General features: G+C 38.0%; 1 protein-coding gene across 1 annotated transcript in view; it reads left to right on the top strand.

Annotated features, from left to right (window-relative positions):
* The window catches only part of PDE3A (phosphodiesterase 3A), a 369,019-nt gene that overhangs the window by 109,542 nt on the left and 244,218 nt on the right, over positions 1 to 15,259 (top strand). The window lies entirely within an intron of this gene.

The following is a 15,259-nucleotide window of genomic DNA, read 5'->3' as shown; positions in this document are numbered from 1 at the left end:
TCCTACAATTTCAACTCCTTCTTTTACTCCCACTGCAAACCCCAATCGGTAGGAAATTCTGGAAACTTGAAGAGAGATACTGTTTTTTTTCTCCTAAAGGGACAACTACTCGGGTAGACATAAAATCCCACACTCTTCAGTTGTTAAATGTCTCTCTGAATCTGTAATCCTTCAGGGGTTTTATTATTCTAATGACCACATTATCACAGCTGCAACTCATCTTAACAACTATTTCTCAGAAAAAGTCAGTAGCCAGTGACTCTTCTATGTACTGAGAAAAAACAACAGTTTAAATTTTAAATCTTATCAGGCTTTCTCTTAAAAATTGTTTTAGATGTTGTTGGAATGTGTAGCTCTTAATCTTATTTGGGAACTTTTTAATTTGACTTTGATTAAAGGGCAAAATATTTGAAAATATAAACCGCTTAATGACTAACAACATTAAATATTTAAAAACATCAAAGAAAGTATATTTTCACATTCATATTTTAAATAAATTAAAATGTTTACCAACATGGTATATATTTTAGACGTGTTTCGGTGAACATATTTTAAGTGATACTCTATGCAAGCATATTGTATGTGATCTTACATATAAGTTGTTGTGAGATCCATAGCTCTTTAATCAGTAATGAACTATTAGATAGGTAGACCTTAGAAATGATATCTCATTTGCAATTATAACAGCTCTGGTGAGTTTTATCATTGAATTTTTGTAGTTAAAAACTACGTGTACCACCACCAGTGGCTCTAACAGGGATTACAATAGCGGGTCCCAGACAGAGTGGGAGAAAAAAGAAGAACAAAATTCAAATTCACAAAAAAAGACCAGACTTACTGGTCTGACAGACACTGGAGGAACCCCTGAGACTATGGATCCTGGACACCCTGCTAACTCAGAACTGAAGCTACTCTCAAAGTTCAACTTTCAGCCAAAGATTAGACAGACCCATAAAACAAACAATAACACACGTAAGGAACATGCTTCTTAGTTCAATCAAGTTTACGAGACCAAATGGCCAACTCCTGCCCAAAAGCAAAGATGAGAAGGCAGGAAGGGACAGGAAAACTGGAAGAATGGACATGGGGAACCCATAGTGTAAAGGGAAAGTGGGAGAGTGCTGACACATTGCGGGGATTGCAACCAACGTCACAAACAATTTGTGTATAAATTTTTGAAAGAGAAACTAATTTGCTCTGTAAACTTTCATCTAAAGGACAATAAAGTTAAAAAAAAAAAACTTTTAATTGTGACTATCATGCACGCAAAAGAGAAAAGATATACAAAAGATACATTGCATACAATATATGTACAGTTTAAAGAATAACACTCTTTTTCCATTCATGTTAAGAAATAGAACATTATCAGATACTTTAAATCTCCCTGGGTGCTCTGATCTGATCCTGTATCTCTCTCTCTTGCACAGTTAATCCATATACCGAGTTTTGTGAAAACATTTCTCTTGCTTTTGTTCATAGTATGAATCCCTTAAAAATATGATGTTTGGTTTTGTCTATTTTTGAATATTATAAGATGGAGTCATATTGTCTATATTCTTCTATGACTTACTCTTTTCACCAGCATGGCTTTTGAAACTCAACCATGTTAATTTGTATAACTACCAAAAAACCAAACTCCTTGCCGTCAAGTCAACTCTGACTCATAGTGACTGTATGTGACAGAGTAGAACTGTCCCATAGGGTTTCAAAGGCTTTATGGAAGAAGACCGCTGCATCTCTCTCTTGTAGAGTAGATGGTGGGTTTGAACCACTGACCTTTTGATTAGCAGCCAAGGGCTTAACGACTGAGCCACCAGGGTTCCTTTGGATGTCGTTGTTGTTGTTAGGTGCCACCGAGCCAGTTCCGACTCATAGCCAACCTATGTACGACAGAACGAAACACTGCCTGGTCCTGTGCCATCCTCACAATCACTGTTATGTTTGAGCCATTGTTGCAGCCACTGTGTCAAGCCATCTTGTTGAGGATTTTCCTCTTTTTCATTGACCTTCTACTTTCCTTGGGATAACTATAGTTTATTAATTTTTTCTACTGTATATTAATTCATTGTATGACGTTACCATGTTGTTAGGTGCCATCGAGACGGTTTGAACTCATAGTGACCATCTGTACAACAGAATGAAACACTGCCCAGTCCTGTGCCGTCCTCACAATTGTTGCTATATTTGAGCCCATTGTTGCAGCCACTGTGTCAGTCATTCTCCTTGAGGGTCTTCATATTTTTCACTGACCTTCTACTTTACTAAGCATGATGTCCTTCTCCAGGAACTGGTCCCTCCTGATAACACGTCCAAAGTATGTGAGATGAAGTCTCACCATCCTTGTGTTTAAGGAGCACTCTGGCTGTACTTCTTCCAAGATAGATTTATTCTTTCTTATGGCAGTCCATTATATATATATATTCAATATTCTTTGCCAACACCATAATTCAAAGACATCAATTCTTCTTCCGTCTTCCTTACTTATTGTCCAGCTTTCACATGTGTATGAGGTGACTGAAAATACCATGGCTTAGATCAGACACACCTTAGTCCTCAAGGTGACATCATTGCTTTTTAACATTTTAAAGAGGTCTTTTGCAGCAGATTTGCTGATTGTAATGTGTCTTTTGATTTCTTGGCCGCTGCTTCCATGGGCCTTGATTGTGGCTCCATGTAAAACGAAATCCTTGACAATGTCAATGTTTTCTCCATTTATCATGAAGTTGCTTATTGGGCCAGTTGTGAGGATTTTTTCTTTATGTTGAAGGCTGTAGTCTTTGATCTTCTTCAGTAAGTGCTTCAAGACCTTTTCAGCAAGGAGGGTTGTGTCATCTGCATATCACAGGTTGTTAATGTGTCTTCCTCTAATCCTGATGCCACTTTCTTCTTCATATAGTCCAGCTTCTCAGAATATTTGCTCAGCATACAGATTGAGTAAGTATGGTGAAAGGATACAACCCTGACACATAAATTTCCTGATTTTTTTTTTATTGTGCTTTAAATGAAAGTTTACAGTTCAAGTTAGTTTCTCATACAAAAATTTATACCCACACTGCTATGTGACCCTAGTTGCTCTCCCCGTACTGTGACAGCACACTCCTCCTTTCCCCCCCGGATTTCCCGTGTTCATTCAACCAGCTCCTGTCCCTTTCTGCCTTCTCATCTTGCCTCCAGACAGGAGCTGCCCATTTAGACTTATGTATCTACTTGAGCTAAGAAGCACACTCTTCACGAGTATCATTTTATGTCTTACAGTCCAGTCTAATCTTTATCTGAAGAGTTGGCTTCGGGAATGGTTTTAGTTTTGGGCTAACAGAGAGTCCAGGGGTCAGGTCTTCCAGGGTCCCACCAGTCTCAGTCAGACCATTAAGTCTGATCTTTTTACTAGAATTTGAGTTCCACACCCTACTTTTCTCCTGCTCTGTTAGGGACTCTCTGTTGTGTTCCCTGTCAGGGCGGTCAGTGGTGGTAGCCGGGCACCATCTAGTTCTTCTGGTCTCAGGCTGATGGAGTCTCTGGTTTATGTAGCCCTTTCTGTCTCTTGGACTAGTATTTTCCTTGTGTCTTTGGTGTTCTTCATGCTCCGTTGTTCCAGGTGGATGGGGACAAATTGATGAATCTTAGATGGTCACTCACTAGCTTTTAAAAGCCCAGATGCCACTCATCAAAGTGGGATGCAGAACCTTTTCTTAATAAACTTTATTATGCCAGTTGACCTAGATGTCCCCTGAAACCATAGTCCCCAGACCCCCCATCCCTGCTACTCTGTCCCTCCAAGTGTTTGGTTGTATTCAAGAAACTTCTTAGCTTTTAGTACTTTCCTGATTTTAAACCATGCATTATCCCCTTGTTCTGTTCAAACAACTGCTTCTTGGTCTATGTACAAGTTCCTTATAAGCATGATTAAGTGTTCTGGAATTTCTATTCTTTGAAATATTATCCAAAATTTATTATGGCCCACAAAGTCCAATGTCTTTGCATAGTCAATAAAACACCGGTAAACATCTTTCTGATATTCTCTGCTTTCAGCCAAGACCCACCTGACATCAGCAATGATATCCCTTGTTCCATGTCCTCTTCTGAATCTGGCTTGAATTTCTGGCAGTTCTCTGTTGATGTACTGCTGTAACCGCTTTTGAATGATGTTTGGCAAAATTTTACTTGTGTGTGATATTAATGATATTGTCCAATAATTTCTACATTCTGTTGTATCACCTTTCTTTGGAATTTTACCTGCAGAATTCTTCAATATTACAACTTGAGGCTTGAATTTTTTCTTCAGTTCTTTCAGATTGAGAATTGCTGAGTGTGTTCTTCTGTTTTGGTTTTCTAACTCCAGGTCTTTGCACGTTTCATTATAATACTTGACTTTGTCTTCTTGAGCTGCCCTTTGAGATCTTCTGTTCAGCTGTTTTACTTCATCACTTCTTCCATTTACTTTAGCTATTCTACTTTCAAGAGCAAGTTTCAGAGTCTCTTCTGGTGTCCATTTTTTCTTTTATTTCTTTCCTATCTTTTTAATGCCTTTTTACTTTCTTCGTGTGTAATATCCTTGATGTCATTCCATATCTTATCTACTCTTTGGTCATTAGTGTTCAGTGAAACCTGCGGACTTGTTTTAATTTTGTTCAATTTCAACTTGAACTTGCATATTAGCAATTGATGGTCTGTTCTGTAGTCAGCCCCTGGCTTCGTTATGACTGATGATATTGAGCTTCTCATTGTCTCTTTGCACAGATGTATTCAATTTGATTCCTGTCTTTTCCATCCAGTGAGGTCTACGTGCACAGTCACCTTTTATGCTGTTGAAAAAAACTATTTCTGGTGAATAAGTTGTTGATCTTGCAAAATTCTATCATGCCATCTTCTGTCACCAAGGCCATATCTTCCAAGTACTGATCTTTCTTCTTTATTTCCAACTTTTGAATTCCAATTACCAGTAATTATGAATGCATCTTGATTTTATGTTTGAACAATTCCAGACTGCAGACATTTGTAAATATCTTTAATTTCTTCAACTTTGGCATTAGTGGTTGGTGCATAAATTAGAATAATGGTTGTATTAACTGGTCTTCCTTGTAGACATGTGGTTATTATCGTGTCACTGACAGTGTTGTGTCCTTCAAGATAGATACTGAAATATTTTTTTTGACAATAAATGAGATGCTGTACCTCTTCAATTTGTTATTCTAGGCGTAGTAGAACATATGATTGTCTGATGCAAAATGGCCAATACCAGTCCATTTCAGCTCACTGATGCCTAGGATATCAATCTTCAAGTGTTCTCTTTCATTTTTGACAACTTCCAATTTTCCTTGAATCATCCTTTTACATTCCACATTCTGATTACTAGTGAATTATTTTCAGCTGTACCATACTACAACATATTTGTCCATTCTAGTATTGATAGACTTTTGAGTAATTCCCAATGTTTTTGGATATTAATGTCTAACAATATGAATAAAATTTTATGTGACTCTGGTGCACAAATGTGTTTCTCCAAAGTATACACCTGGGAATGAAATTACAGAGTCACAGGATCTGTGTATGTTCAACTTTCCTGGATAGAACCAAACTACACCCCAAAGTGGTTGTAATGATATAGTCTCCCCATCAGGGTGTCTGCATTCTCGTTGTTGCATTTAACAATAAATCTGATGGTTGTAAAATGAAATTTACTGTGGTTTTAATTTTCATATCTGTGATTAATAGTGAGGCTGAGCCTTTTTTCATATGTTTAGGAGCCATTTACAAAAATTTTTTTGTGGGTTTTTATTTGTTTTTTGCTTTCACTCTTTGTGTTTTTTGCCCAATTTATTATTGGTGGTATGTTCCTTTATTATTTCATAAAATTTTAAAATATATTTTGGATATTTACATTTTGTCAGGTATATACATTGTAAATGTTTTTCTTGCATTTTCTCTCTTTTTAATGTGATTTTGATGAACAGAATGTTTATAAATTTTAATATAAGTGTTCATTTCTTATGGCTGCTATAACAAAATGCTACAAAGTTAGTAGCTTAAAACAGCACATATTTATTTTCGTCATAGTTCTGGCAGTCAGAAGTACGAAATCAGTTTTACTGGCCTGCAGTCAAGGTGCTGGTCTCTCTGGAGGCTCTAGGGGAGAACTTGTTTCCTTTTTCAATTTCTAGAGCTGCATTCCTTGCATTCCTTGGCTCACGTACTCTTCCTCCCTCTTCAAAGCCAGCAGTGTAGCATCTTGTTCAGGCCTCACATTGCCTTCTGTCTCTGCTGTCTTCAGATCCCCCTCTGCCTCTATTATAAAGACATTTGTGATGGCATTTAGGGCCCACCCAGATAATCCAGGATAATCTCCCCATCTCAAAATCCTTAATTTAATCATATCTGCAAAGTCCCATTTGCCGTATACAGAAATACTTACCCAAGTTCCAGGGATTAGGTGTGGGTATCTTGGGGGGCCATTGTTCAGCCTACTACAGTAGATAAATTTATCTTTTGCTTATGACTTTTTTTTTTTTTTTTTGGAAGTAGGTGAGAGGGCACTGTGATTGTTGAATTGTTACAGGCCAGATTAGTCAAATGATTTGTTAAGTAATTTATTTAGGTTACTATTGATCAAAAATGAGTGACAAAAATGTCCTGACCACTTAAAGATGAGGGGATATTCCTCTTTCTTTACCATCTGCCACTTAAGCCAAATGTAGGAAAAAATATATAATATCTGTGTATTTGTTATAAATGTGTATTATAAAAATGTAAAAAATACATATATATATATTTTTTAAATTTCCTGGATCTTCTTTCTCCCACCTTGAAATCATTGTCAGGTGCTGTCAAGTCGGTTCCAACTCATAGCGACACCATGCACAACAGAACAAGACACTGCCTAGTCCTGTGCCATCCTTACGGTCTTTACTATGTTTGAGTCCGTTGTTTGTAACCACTGTGTCAATTCACCTCACTGAGGATCTTCCTCTTTTTTGTGGACCCTGTACTTTACCAAGCATGATGTCCTTCTCCAGGGACTGGTTACATCCTGATAACAGGTCCAAAGTGAATGAGATAGAGTCTCACTATCTTCACTTCTAAGGAGCTTTCTTGCAATCAGTAGATTGTCCAAATCCTTGTGCTGAGTGTCCTCAGTGAGCTCATAGCTGTTTTTCCAGGTATACTTTGTTCTGTGGCAAAATCTAAGTAAAAAGAGAGAGAAATGATATGAAGGTCTTTTGTAGCTCTATTGCCTAGTTAACTGATTAACTTTAGACATACTTGATATATAATGAAGAAAGAAAATGCTTTTAGTTTGTGTCTGCAAATAAATTGGGATTTAAATGGGCTGAAGATGCAGACTCTAGTCCTAAGAAATGAAGAAAGTGAAAAGCAGACGTTCTTGGAGCCATCGTTAGGGAATGCAAGAGGCTGTTGCTAAATAAGCATGAAAGTAGAAACAGGAGTAGAGTGAGTAAGAGCCAAGAAGTCATAGGCACAAGAATTGTTTAAATGCTTCAGTTTGTGTTTGTGTTCATGCTAGAAGTTATTATGAAATTTAAAATCAAGTATTTTTTCTTAAACTAAATGCTCTTTTCTTTTATCATATGTATTTCATAATTTATTGTTGTTTTGTGATATAAAGATAGTAAGATTGTGTTCTGACTTTCATTCTTATTTTGAGGATTGTGGCAATACTTAGAAAAGTATTAGCACAGTGTTGCTATTATTGACAAGAAAAATGCTAATGCCACAAAGTTATACTCGATTTACAATGTCTGTAGACTGAGGAAATAATTGTCTTGGTACTGTCTATGCCAGGTGCTGAAGAGGAGACAAGAGTCATATTTGTGTTGTCCTCTAGATAATGTTTGATTTTATGATATTTCATTTTTGTTGGATAGACTTGATTGATGTTTTGAACCCAATAAGTGTATATTGTTTTTTCTTCTGTGACTGACATAAACAAATATTTAATATAAAAAAGTTTAATAACCACTCAAAGAAACTTTATTGTTTGAACAAAATGAGTAAGTCAATAATATTTCTGCTTTAAAGATGGGAATTTAAAAGCAAAGTTTCATTTCACGAGTCCGTCTTGATCATTGCCCACCCTGTTCTATCATGTAACATTATATATTCTCAAAACCTATTGCAGGAGACCACAGTCAGCACTGAGAGGGGAATTCGCCCCATGTGATTATCTAAATTGTCTAAGAAGGATAGACTGTGAGTATCTTGAACATATGCTTAGGTCCATAGGGATTTAAACCAAAGCTTTGGGGTTTGGATGAAAAGTCCTTCCACAAAGAGCAAAAAGATATGTCAACAAAATTATAACCCTTGGCAAATTCCATAAAATTGTTTTGAATCTGTGGGCTAAAAATGTCAGTACTTATTAAACTATACATTGACACTTATTAAAAACTGTAATTACTGAACATCCTGTGGTCCTTTCTGTCAATAGCAATGAAGTAGCTGCTGAACATTCGTTGGTCTGGTCTAACAAAGCTACTGTTGATTATGAGGAAAAATCAGAGCACAGAGAAATTACCTTCATCTCCTACTAATGCTGCCCTGGAATTTAGTGCAGATGGGTCAGCTGGGACATATTTTGAGGGTATTCTTCTTGCCAACACTTAGTGAGCACTTCCTAGAAACTGAAGTACAAAAAAGGAAAGGCAAGTTAATGACAATTTCAAGGTTTTCAAAGTCCATTGACTAACCTTTTGGAGCAAAGAAGTATTATACACTTAAATAGGGGTAGCCTGTGATACGATATCTGGAGCTGCTACAACAGAAGTAGGAATGAAATATTTCACCACAAATAACTCTCTTTCCCATTTCTAAAAATACCATTAAAAAAAATACTATATGCCAGCAAATAGATAGGTGCCATTAAGTCAGCTCTGGCTCATGGCAACCTTATGTACAACAGAATGAAATGTTGTCTGGTCCTGCATCATCCTCACAATCACCAACATGTTTGAGTCCATCATTGTGGCTACTGTGCCAATCCACCTCACGGAGGATCTCCCTTGTCTTCACCGGTCTTCAGCTTCACCAAACATGATATCCTCATCCAATGACTGATCCTGCTGATGATGTTTCTAAAGCAAGCACATCGGTCAATATTCTGTTGTGGTCCATAAGGTTTTCACTGGCTAATTTTTGGGGGTAGATTACCAGGCTTTTCTTCGTGGTTTATCTTAATCTAGAAGCTCTGCTGAAATCTGTCCACCATGGGTAACCCTGGTGGTATTTGAAATACTGGTGGTATAACATCCAGTATCACAGCAACACACAAGCCACTACAGTATGACAGACTGACGGATGGGTGGTGGATGTCAGCAAATGTTGTTTTTGCTGTTGAGTTGGCTCTGACTCATGGTGACCTTATATATAACAGAATGAAACATTGCCTGGTCCGTGCCATCTTCATGATCATTGCAGATGCCTACCCTTAATTACCATGATGATCATCATGCAGGTTGCAAGAAAGAAGGAATTATAGCCTTCTGATTTCTGAGCAGACATAATGTTCCTATACTCCATTGTTAAACAAATATTTTAACAGTCATAAAGAACAGCACTTTAGTTAGATGCAAACTATCAAGGCCACAAGTCAAAGGAATAATTCAATATGTAGCTAGATAAATTGGGAATATATATAAAAAAAATTAATCCTGAGTTTCTGCTAGTCTTACCTCCTGAACATAAAACATGTCATGGTGGCCACCTGCTGGCTTGTGCTTGGCGGAAGGGGAGTGCGTTTTGAGTTTTGTTGGATAGACTTGTGAGGACTGTGAGGGCATGATTTTGAAATTTGAGAGTGATAGACACATATGGCCTGCTTCTTAAATGTTAGTATGTAAGATGTGAAGATGTACTTTTCTGTAACACACTCACCAGTGCCATCAAGTATTGGTTTGTTTTTCAAGAGGGTCAGTTTAAGGTAGAGGAATTCTCATGGCCTACTGAATTGTTTTACATCATGAGAGAAAGAAAGTATTGTTGATTTCATCTGTATGATTCATGTATTAGCTAGAAAATCAGGCTTCCTGTGTTTTCATTAAAATTCCAAATATCTTAGCAATACCTTCCAAGCATTATTTTTGACATTAAGAGGAATGCAATTCACCCTCCCCCTAATTCTGCTTATCTAGAACTGAACATTCCACCACTTGTCTGTCAGTTTGTTGTACTGTGGTGCCTTGCGTGTTGCTGTGATGCTGGAAACTATTCCACCAGTATTTCAAATACCAGCAGGGTCACTCATGATTGACAGGTTTCAGTGAAGCTTCCACATTAAGACAGACTGGGAAGAAGGACCTGATGACGCACTTCTAAAAAGATTGGCAAGTGAAAACCTTATGAGTAGCATTAGAACATTGTCTGATATAGTGCCAGAAGATGAGCCTCTCAGGTTGGAAGGTAGTAAAAATATGACTGGGGAAGATCTGCCTCCTCAAAGTACAGTTGACCTTAATGATGTGGATGGACCTTCATTTGCTGATGTGGCACAGCTGAAAATGAAAAGAAACAACTGCAAACATCTATTAATAATTGGAATGTGGAATTTTCTGTGAATCTGGGAAAATTGGGAGTTGTCAAAAATGAAACGGAATGCTTGAAGATAGATACCCTAGGCATCAGTGAGCTGAAATGGACTGGTATTGGCCATTTTGAATGGGACAAACATACGGTCTACTGTGCTAGGAATGACAAATTGAAGAGGAATGGCTTCACATTCATTGTCAGGAAAACATTTCAAGATCTATCCTGAAGTATAATGCTATCAGTGATAGGATAACGTCCATACGCCTACAAAGAAGACCAGTCAATACGACCATTATTCAAACTTATGCACCAACCACTGCTGCCAAAGGTGAAGAAGTTGAAGATTTTACCAACTTCTGCGGTCTGAAATTGATCAAACATGCAGTCAAGATGCATTGAAAATTACTGGTGATTGGGAATGCGAAAGCTGAAAACAAAGAAGAAGGACAAGTAGCTGGAAAACATGGCCTTGTTGATAGAAACAATGCCAGAGACTGCACGTGTCTTAGTTATCCAGTGCTACTAAAGTGGATGGCTTTAACAGAGAGAAATTTATTCTCTCACAGTCTAGTAGGCTAGAAGTCTGAATTCAGGCACCAGCTCCAGGGGAAAGCTTTCTCTCTCTGTCGGCTCTGGAGGAAGGTCCTTGTCATCGATCTTCCCTTGGTCTAGGAGCTTCTTTGCACAGGAACCGCAGGTCCAAAGGACATGCTCTGCTCCCACCACTGCTTTATTGGTGATGTGTGGTCCCCCACTCTCTTCACACTTCCCTTTCCTTTTATCTTTTGTAAGATAAAAGTTGGTGCAGGCCACACCCCAGAGAAACTCCCTTTACATTGAATCAGGGGTGTGATCTGTGCAAAAGTGTTACAGCCCGCCCTAATCCTCTTCAACATAATCCAGTCCTGCTTCATTAACCACAGGCAGAGATTAGGATTTACAACACATAGGAAAATTACATCAATTACAAAATGGAGGATAACCACACAACATTGAGAATCATGGCCTAGCCAAATTGACGCATATTTTGGAGGGACACAATTCAATCCATGACAGCGTGATAGAATTTTGCAAGACCAATGACCTATTTATTGGAAATATCTTTTTTGAGCAATATAAACAGTGACCATACACATGGACCTCACCGGATGGTATACACAGAAATCAAATTGACTAAATCTATGGAAAGAAAAGATGGAGAAGCTCAACATCATCTGTCGAAACAAGGCCAGGGGTGGGACAGACCATCAGTTGCTCATATGGAAGTTTGAGTTGAAGGTGAAGAAAATTAAAACAAGTCTCACATACTTTGCACATGTTATCAGGAGGGACCAGTCCCTGCAGAAGGGCATCATGCTTGGTAAAATAGAGCAACAGCAAAAAAGAAGATGACCCTCAAGGAGATGGATTGACACAGCGGCTACAACAGTGGGTTGAAACATAGCACCAATTGTGAGGATGGCCCAGGTGCAGGACCATAGGGTCGCTATGAGTCGGAACCGACTTGACGGCACCTAGCAACAATAACAACAGACATTAATATACTTTCCTAAAATCAATCAGCTTGCATATCATTAACTTGTGTTCAATATTTGTTTATAGGTAACTACATTTTGAACATAACTAGTCTAGAGCTGCTTAGCTGGAAAGTACCTATTAGGAGAAAAAGCTGTGTTTTCATTATCTAGTGTTGCTATAACAGAAATACTCTAAGTGGGTGGCTTAAATGAGCAGAAATTTAGTTTAGAAGGCTTGAAGTCCAAATTCAGTATGCACCTCTAGGAGAAGGCTCTCTCTGTCGGCTCTGTGGGAAGATCCTTGCGTCTTTTCAGCTTCTATCCCTAGGTTCATTGGTGACCATGTGGCATAAATCTTCCTTTCTTTTTGTGTGTGTGTGTGTTTTTAATTGTGCTTTAGATGAAGGTTTACAGAACAAATAGTTTCTCAATAAACAGTACACATATTATTTTATGACAATGGTTAACAACTCCACAACATGTCACCACTCTCCCTTCTCAACTTTGGGTTCCCTATTACCAGCTTTCCTGTCCCCTCCTGCCTTCTAGTCCTTGTCCCTGGACTATTGTGCCCCATTAGTCTCACTTTGTTTTATGGAGCTGTGTAATCTTTGGCTGAAGGGTGAGCTTTAGGAGTGACCTCATTACTGAGCTAAATGGACATCTGGGGGCTATACTTTCAGGGTTTCTCCAGTATCTGTCAGGACAGTAAGTCTGGTCTTTTTTTGTGAGTTAGAATTTTTTTCTACATTTTTCTCCAGCTCTGTTTGGGATCCTCTGTTGTGATCTCAGTCAGAGAAGTCAGTGGTGGTAGCCTGGCACCATCTAGTTGTACTGGACTCAGTCTGGTGGAGGCCATGGTATTGTGGTCCATTAGTCCTTTGGACTAATCTTTTCCTTGTATCTTGTTTTCTTCATTGTCCCTTGCTCCCGAAGGGGTGAGACCAGTGGAGTATCTTAGATGGCTTTTAAGACCCTAGATGCTACTCACCAAGGTAGAATGTAGAACATTTTCTTTATAAACTGTGTTATGCCAGTTGAGCTAGATGTTCTCTGATACCATGGTCCCCACAGCGCTCCGCCCAGCAATTCAGTCCCTCAGGGAGTTTGGATGTGTCTATGGAGCTTCTGTGACCTTTCCTTGTACAAGTTGTGCTGGCTTCAGCAGTATTGTGTACTGTCTTACCCTTCACCAAAGTTAACTATTGTCTATTTAGTTTTCCCCCCTCCCCCCTCCCATCCCTCATAACCAAAAGAGGTTGTTTTCTTTTTGTGTGTAAATTTTTTGTGAGTTTTTACAGTAGAGGTCTCATACAATATCTGTCCTTTTGTGATTGACTTATTTCACTCAGCGTAAAGTCCTCCAGTTTCCTCCATGTTATGAGATGCTTCACAGATTCATCATTGTTCTTGATTGTTGCATAATACTCCATTGTGTGTATGTACCATACGTTGTTAATCCATTCATCTGTTGATGGGCATCTAGGTTGTTTCCATCTTTTTGCTATTGTGAACAATACTGCCATGAACATGGGTGTACATATGTCTATTCGTGTGACAGCTCTTATTTTTCTAGGATATATTCCTAGGAGTAGGATTGCTGGATTGTATGGTGTTTCTATTTCTAGCTTTCTAAGGAAGTGCCATATCATTTTCCAAGATGGTTGTATCATTTTGTATTTCCACCAGCAGAGCATAAGAGTTCTGATCTCCCCTCAGCCCCTCCAACATTTGTTATTTCCAGTTTTTTTGATTCGTGCCAGTAATGCTGGGGTGAGATGGTATCTCATTGTGGTTTCAATTTACATTTTTCTAATGGCTAGTGATCGCAAGCATTTCCTCATGTATCTGTTGACCGCTTGAATGTCTTCTTTGGTGAAGTATCAGTTCATTTCCTTTGCCCATTTTTTAATTTGGATTATTTGACTTTTTCTTGTAGAGGTGTTGGATTTTCTTGTATATTTTAGAGATGAGACCTTTGTTTGACTTGTAATGTCCAAAAATTTTTTCCCAGCCTGTAGGTTCTCTTTTTACTCTTTTGGTGAAGTCTTTTGATAAGCATAAGTGTTTAATTTTTAGAAGATCTCAGTTATCTAGCTTATCTTCTGGAGTTTGTGTGTTGTTGGTTATAGTTTTTATCCTATTAATGCAATGTATTAAGGCCTCTGGCGTTGATCCTATTTTTTCTTCTATGAACTTTATAGTTTTTGGCTTTATATTTAGGTCTTTGATCCATTTTGAATTAGTCTTTGTATATTGTGTGAGATGGGTCCTGTTTCATTTTTTTGTAGATGGACATCCAGTTTTGCCAGCACCATTTGTTAAAAAGTCTGTCTGTTCCCCATCTGATGGACTTTGGGGCCTTGTCAAAGATCAGGTGACCGTAGGTGGATGGATTTACATCTAGATTCTCAATTCTGTTCCATTGGTCAATGTGTCTGTTGTTGTACCAGTACCAGGCTGTTTTGGCTACCATAGCTGTATAGTAAGTATTCTAAGGTCAGGTAGTGCAAGTCCTCCTACTTTATTCTTCTTCAGTAGTGCTTTACTTATCCAGGGCTTCTTCCCTTTCCATATAAAGTTAATGATTAATTTTTCCAATCTCTTTAAAGAATGTTATTGGTATTTGGATTGAGATTACATTGTATTTGTAAATTGCTTTGAGTGGAATTGTCATTTTCACAATGTTACATCTACCTATCCATGAGCATGGTATGTTTTTCCATTTATGTAGATCCCGTTGGGTTTCTTGCAGTAGTGTATTGTAGTTTCCTTTGTACAGGTCCTTTACATCCCTGGTTAGATTTACTCTTAAGTATTTTATTTTTTTAGGGGCTGTTATAAATGGTATTTTTTTCCTGATTTCCTTTTCATTGTTCTCTTTGTTGGTTAATAGGAATCCAACTGATTTTTGTATGTTTATCTTGTATCCTGCTACTCTGCTAAATCTTTCTATTAGTTCCAGTAGTTTTCTCTTGGAGTCTTTAGGGTTTTTTATTTATAGTATCATATCATCTGCAAACAGGGATACTTTAACTTCTTCATTACCAATTTGGATGCCGTTTATTTCTTTTTCTTGCCTTATTGCTCTAGCTAGGACTTCCTGCACAATGTTAAATAGGAGTGGAGATAAAGGGCATCCTTGTCTTGTTCCTGTTTTCAAGGCGAATGTTTTCAGCCTCTCTCCATTAAGAATGATGTTGGCC

The sequence above is a fragment of the Trichechus manatus genome, unplaced genomic scaffold (assembly GCF_000243295.1).
Source record: "Trichechus manatus latirostris isolate Lorelei unplaced genomic scaffold, TriManLat1.0 scaffold00320, whole genome shotgun sequence".
In the NCBI taxonomy this organism is placed as follows: Eukaryota; Metazoa; Chordata; class Mammalia; order Sirenia; family Trichechidae; genus Trichechus; species Trichechus manatus.
The sequence above is the reverse complement of the archived record's forward strand: the minus strand, read 5'-3'. Positions and strand labels throughout refer to the sequence as shown.